We start from the raw sequence: 6,000 nt of genomic DNA, 5'->3' as shown, positions 1-6,000 counted from the left end.
GACTTCTCTGGGCTCTTCTCTCCCAGAAAGTGGGTAAGTCATATTACTGATGTAATGAGCTATTTAAAAAGAATGGAATCTGACCAGGCGGATACAGTGCGTGGGCCTCAATTTTGTCCAGCCTCAATACTCTGTTTCCCAAGAAAGCTTTGGCAAGTATTAGGACTTTGGGGGAAAGTTTGCAGAACCAGGAGTCCGGAGCCCTGACTTCTAGCTCTGAATGGCTGCGTAATCTTGGCCAAATCCACCTCCCCTCTCTGTCTCAAGTCCCAGGTCTGAGCTCGAACAGAGGTTCTCCTGGAATGGTGACATTCTAAGATTCAAGGAGCAAAGGAACTGCGGGTGGGGGGGTTGGAGGTGGGATGAGCCCGATTGGCCCCTGCGCGCCACGTGTCCGGCCGAGTGCCGACCGCTGTCTTCCCGGCCCGCCCCTGCGCTGCAGCTGCTCCTGCTCCGCTAACCTGCTTGCACCCAGCGAGCTCCCTGTCCGCCCGTCTGTCTGCCCATCGGCCGGTCCGCGACAGGAGGCCTCCGCTGCGCGGTGAGTGGTATGAGGCGGCAGAGGGGATCGATCCAGGGGACCCCCATGCGGGGGGCTGCATCGCGGCGATCAATAAATGCCCAGTCATCGCCGTCCCATGCCTCCCACCGGGATCCGGGGAGGGTGTGCCCTAGGAGCGGGAGGGTCCCAGGGAGCTGGGTCCCAGGGAGCTGGATCCCAAGGGCACGGTCACCGGAGTGGATCTCGAACTAGGTGTGTCTGCAGGAGCGCAGTGGAGCAAATCTAGGGCCGCAGGCGGAGAGCGGAGGCGGACGGAGCCCTGGCTGGGGGAGGGGAGGAGAGGGGAGGAGAGGAGAAGGAAGGGGAGGGGAGGGAGAGGGCCCGCTCAGTAAAGGGTGTGGTCCTGGGGCTGGAGGCACCTGGGCTGAGGCCGCGGGGGCTGCTGGCCGTGCTTTGGGGGGACAGGGGGTCTGGAGAGACCTTGAAGACCCGGGGTTGGGGGCAGCTGGACCGGGATCTAAGGACCCGACCCGTAGGGAAGGGTGTGGCTGAGGCTGAAGACAGTGGACATGAAGAGTCAGACTCTGGCCGCTTCTGAAATGGCTTTGAGTGTGGTATTGGAGGGGGACTGTCTGTGTGCAGACTGGCTGTGCTCGCCTCAGGGCTTTACAAACCCTGCTTGCCTAGAAAGGAGACTCCCAGTGGCGCTCTGGGCCTTGTGGTGGGGCAGAGGCCCCACCCTTCTTTCTGCTCTCCCCAAGCCCAGTTTAGGCCTTTCGGACGCTTGGGAGCCTCAGATAACTCCCCGAACGCCAGGACCGGAGTGAAATTCTTTGAATCCAAATCCCAGCTCCACCATGAATTTGCAGTGTGACCTTGAATTAGTAGCTTTCCCTCTCAGCCTCAGTTTCCTTCTCCAAGTCCAGAGTGGATACACCCAACCCCTCTCAGAGGAAACGGTGTCTGTGAAAATTGATTTATTTGTCAGCTGCAAGGAATAATTACAGGTTTCAGAAGTCTTCATTCCGTGCTTGTGAAGCCTGGCCCAATGTGGCAGGCCCTGCAAGGTAAAGGGGCAGGGGTCCTTTGTGAGGACCAATCCAGCCTTTGCTTCCTCGTTCTCCCTTCTTTTCTCTAAACCCTGGTGGGTCTATCCTGACTATTCCAAATTTGGACATATGGCTCCCGGTTTGTGAAAGGACTCTGGATTCCCCTAGTCCGCCCTTTCCCTCACTCCCTTCCCCTCTCTTGCCCAAAGCATACCTTAAATTGCTGGCCACACTGACCCAGGTGACATATCTTGACCTCTGTAGTCATTCCCTTTCGAGGTGAATGAACTGCCCAGCTTCAGCTCCCACGGACCCTGCCCTTCTAGCCATCAGGCCCTGTGCCAGGCAGAGGGCACTGGCCTGGAGGTTAGTGGAAAGCTGGGTTACAGTTCCAGGTGCTGGTGGTCCTTTGGCAAGCCCCTTCCCTCTCTGGGCCTTAGTTACCCTTCTGTAGCAAAATCTGCTGAATTGGCTGCCACATCCAGGGCTGGTATTCTAGGCTTCAACTGTCTTAAGATTTAGGATTCTGAGTGTTGGGTGGGGCTGGGGAGGGAGTCTGTGGCCTCCATCCCCCCTCTGCAGCTGTGACAGTCACTCACCCATCTTCATTTGCCTTCCACTCCTTGTTCCCAAGGCGGGCTCCTGGGATACAGAAAATATTTGTGGTTTCTGGGTAAGGGCCACAGCTGTTGATGGGGCAGAATGTATTTGTGAGTGTGCAGAGGGAGGGGGCTGACCCTGGGAAGTCAGGGATCTGGCCTCTCAGGGCTGATTCCTGGGATGGGGTGGGGCTGATTCCTGGGTTGGGGTGTAGGGGCTCTGCAGGGATGGGGAGCTGCCAGTGTCTGGAACGTCTGCACTGCAGCACCCAGAGGCAGCACTGGGCTGCCAGCCTCAGCCCCAGCCCTGCCACCAACCACCTGGGTGCCCTGGACACACGTATTATCTCCTGGGCCTTGGTTCCTTCCTCTCTAGAAGGATAGGAGATGTACCCAGGGCACATAGCTGGTAACATGGGTTAGGGCTGCATGGCTCTTCTTGTTGCACCATTCTAGGATTTTCTGGGGAGGCTCAGGGGTGTCACCCCACCCAACTTCCCCAAGATACCTTCTGGGGACAGGATGTGGTTGGTCTTGACCTTGATTTCTGAGTATGCATGTCTCCTCCTCCCCACCCCAACAGAGGAGAGGAAGTCTGTGTATGGTGGGGGTGCCTTTATGCTTAGAATCTTCATGGCTTGGAATCAACCACACTCCCTGTCCTTTCTTCCTGGGATTGAGAAGCCCCCACAGAGACTGGCTACGAAGGAATGACTGTCCTTGGGTTCTTTGAGCCTCAGATCCCCCGCCTGTAAAGTGAGGATGAGTTTGATATCCACCCTCATGAGATTATAAAATGGCAGGTGTGAAAGTGCCTTGTAAACTGCAGAGTGCGGTGCACAGAGAAGCAAGTGCTACTGTTGTAATCTCAGAAAGTTGCGGTACTTGAGAAGGCAGGTGACCTGAGCCTCAGGTTCCTCATCTGTAAAACGGGTGTCCTGATACTCCTTAAATAATAACAAAATAGCAACCTCTATTATTTATTGAACCCTTCCAACTTACCAGGACCTGGCTGAGCCCATTTTGCAGATGTGAAAACTCAGCCTTTGAAAGTTTAGGGAAGAAGTAATACACAATGTGTCCTGTGTGCCAGGGCCTCCTCTAAGCAGTAGCCGTGTCAATTCTTTTCATCCTCACCACAAACCCTCTGCAATAGGCACTATTTTGAACCCCCTTTTTACCTGTGAGTATAAGGACTTGCCCAGGGCCTCACAGCTCCTACATAGCGTGTCAGGCTTCAGTCACAGGCCATCAGGCTCCAGCCTCTGTGCTGAGACTCTACACTTGGCTGCTTTTTACGAAAGTGACCTGAGCTGGGATTCAAACCCCGGGCAGTCCAATTCCAAGCCCCAGGCAGCTCGATGATCTCCTGGGGCCTTGTCCAGCCCTGGGATCAATGGTTCTGGGTCAGGAGAGGGAAAGACACTGCTCTCTAAGAAACCCGAGTGCATGAGCTGGGGGCCATGCCCAGGCACATGGCCAGCAGTGGCGTTTACCCGCGAGGCTCCTGGATACCCTGGAGCTGGGTCCTGGGTATCTTCCTGCAGCTGGGGGATGTGCCACCAGGAAAGGGGAAAGAGAAGGATCTAGATTTTATAGGCCCGGGGCCTCTGAAGTGGGGTAGACGTACCCCGGCAGGCACCAAAGATGACTTTCTGGGGTACTGGAAGGAACTATTAGACCTTATTTTATGTGCATTTAATCTCATGCTGAGAAAGTACATTTTTGTTTATCATGATGAATGCACAATTTCTTTTGTTACTGGTGCTATATAGGATCCAAAAAATTGCAGATTAATGCACTAGATTGCCAGCTTCATGGGGGTAGGAGACTCATCTGTCTCATTTTTAAAATTTTATCCCCAACTCCTACCCATAAGCATACAGGAGGTGCTCAATAAATATTTTTTGCAAAATGAGCCCCTGTTTAATGACTAATTTTCTTTATGAGTTGGGCAAGTTACTTAACCTTTCAAGTTATTTCCTCTCCTGGCTATACAATGAGGAGTAAAGCACAGTGTGAAAACCACTAAGCAGGTCGGTTCCTTTTATTCTGTTGAGGGGGGAGCAGAGTTTTGCCACCCCACAATATGCATTTTGGGGGGATATTGTTTATTTTAAGCTGTTTTAATTTTTTTTTTTTTAAACTAAAGACTCAAGAAGAGCCTTTTACCTCCCCCTTACCTGCCTAAAAGAATTCAGATAGAAATACCTACTCCAGGAAGGGAGAGCACCTTAGCATATTCACCTTAGCAAATTCACCGTAGCGTAATACGTAATACGAACTAAGTGTGGCAGGCAGAGAGGGACATAGACTGTAGTTGTTAGACTCCCCTCTGGCTTAGACTCCCATGGTTTCTGGGTGGCCCCATGTTTGCTCCTTCTCAGCTACCTGTAAATTGCCTACCTTCTCTTTGACGTCCAAACCACTGCCTCCCTTTTTCCTTAGCTCAAGATGGTATATGAACATCAACTACTGATTTGTTCTTGGTTCCCATATTCTTATGGAACTCCCATATGTATGTACATGATACATTTGGATGTTTTTTCTTGCTCAACTGTTTCATGTCCGTTTGATTATTAGACCAGTCAGAGAACTTCGATGGTGTAATAAAAGGAGAATTATTTTTCCTTCCCTGCACTGATGTTTTTCAAGGGTGTCATGAAAGAAAGCATGAAAGCTGCTCAGTGCATTTCATCCAACTCTCCTTATGAGTCACACCCTTTGGTAGGGGGTGCAGCAAAGAAGACTATACAGTAATTCTCAAGAAAGAGTAAAATGATGACACACACAGATATAAAAATGATCGTGTGCTAAAGATTTTATTCTACTCATTAATCAATGACTGGACCAGGCAGATGTTATAACCAGCTCCAAGGAGAATCAGTAGCCACCCTTATATTGAAAGGAAGGTACAAATGGAGGCAAACTGGTTTTTCCACCAGAGGGGGAGAAAAAACAATTGGACCTTCAACCAGATAGGATAGAATGAGCATGTCTATTAGAATTATTTTGCATTACCATCACTTATCTACAAATTGCTGAGCTGTAAATAGCTCACAGACTGAAATCAGATAACCTGGAGAATGTGAAGTACAGATTTCCCTCCACAATACCGTGGAGGCAAACAGCTTCCGTCTAATAGGGGGATGATAAATCCACAGTGGTTGACCCAAACCAGCCGAGTACGAGCGAGTACGAGTGAGCGTAGGTGGTTTCAGAATGCTGTGAGGGTGTAAAGGCCAGAGAAAATCCCCCCTGGCTTTCTAGAAGAGTTGGCAGTATCACCTAGGAAAGCTTTTAAAAATTACCAAAGCCCAGGCCTCACCCCCAAACCATTGAATCAGACTCTCTGGGGGTTGACCTCATGCTTTGGTGATTTGAAAAATTCCTCCTCACTTATTAATGAAACCAGAATTGAAAAGCACTGGTGTTGATGCTAGAAGGCTGGATAGGAAATGCTAGTGGATGCGATTCCAGGTTTAGGGAGGAGAGGCTATGGTAGTAGGTGACAAAGAGGCAGGGGAGGGCAGATAAATCAGGAAAGATGTCAAGGGCTTTGAATGCTGAGCTCGGGGGGCCTGCATTGAAGGGACCCTTGGAAACAAGTGGGCAAAGCAGTGACATGGCTCAAGTTAGGGTTCCTGGGGCATAGGAGTCTGGGTGATTTTTTACATGACCTTCCAGGTTCTTTTTTGCTTTTTTTCAAATTGCCTTTCCTAGACACACCTGGTTTCACCCCCTTACACTCAATGTCTCTTCCCTCCCTAAAAGTGTGCTCTGTGCCTCTAAAGCCCATGAGCTACCTTTTGAGGACAGAAATGCTTTTTCTTATGCTACTGTTTCTGTT

The 6,000-nt window shown here is 50.8% G+C and overlaps 1 protein-coding gene across 2 annotated transcripts in view; it reads left to right on the top strand.

Moving 5' to 3' along the window:
• The first annotated feature begins 390 nt into the window (after positions 1-390).
• ANXA6 (annexin A6) overlaps positions 391-6,000 on the top strand; it is a 45,197-nt gene continuing 39,587 nt past the window's right edge. The window contains exon 1 of one of the 2 annotated variants that reach the window (XM_019734380.2): positions 391-541. The gene's annotated coding sequence lies outside the window, so the exon portion shown is untranslated. The remainder of the gene's footprint in view (positions 542-6,000) is intronic. The other variant, XM_019734381.2, reaches the window with a different exon arrangement.

This window comes from Rhinolophus sinicus, linkage group LG10 (genome assembly GCF_036562045.2).
Source record: "Rhinolophus sinicus isolate RSC01 linkage group LG10, ASM3656204v1, whole genome shotgun sequence".
In the NCBI taxonomy this organism is placed as follows: Eukaryota; Metazoa; Chordata; class Mammalia; order Chiroptera; family Rhinolophidae; genus Rhinolophus; species Rhinolophus sinicus.
Note: the sequence above shows the minus strand (reverse complement) of the source record. Positions and strands in the feature narration are given on the sequence as shown.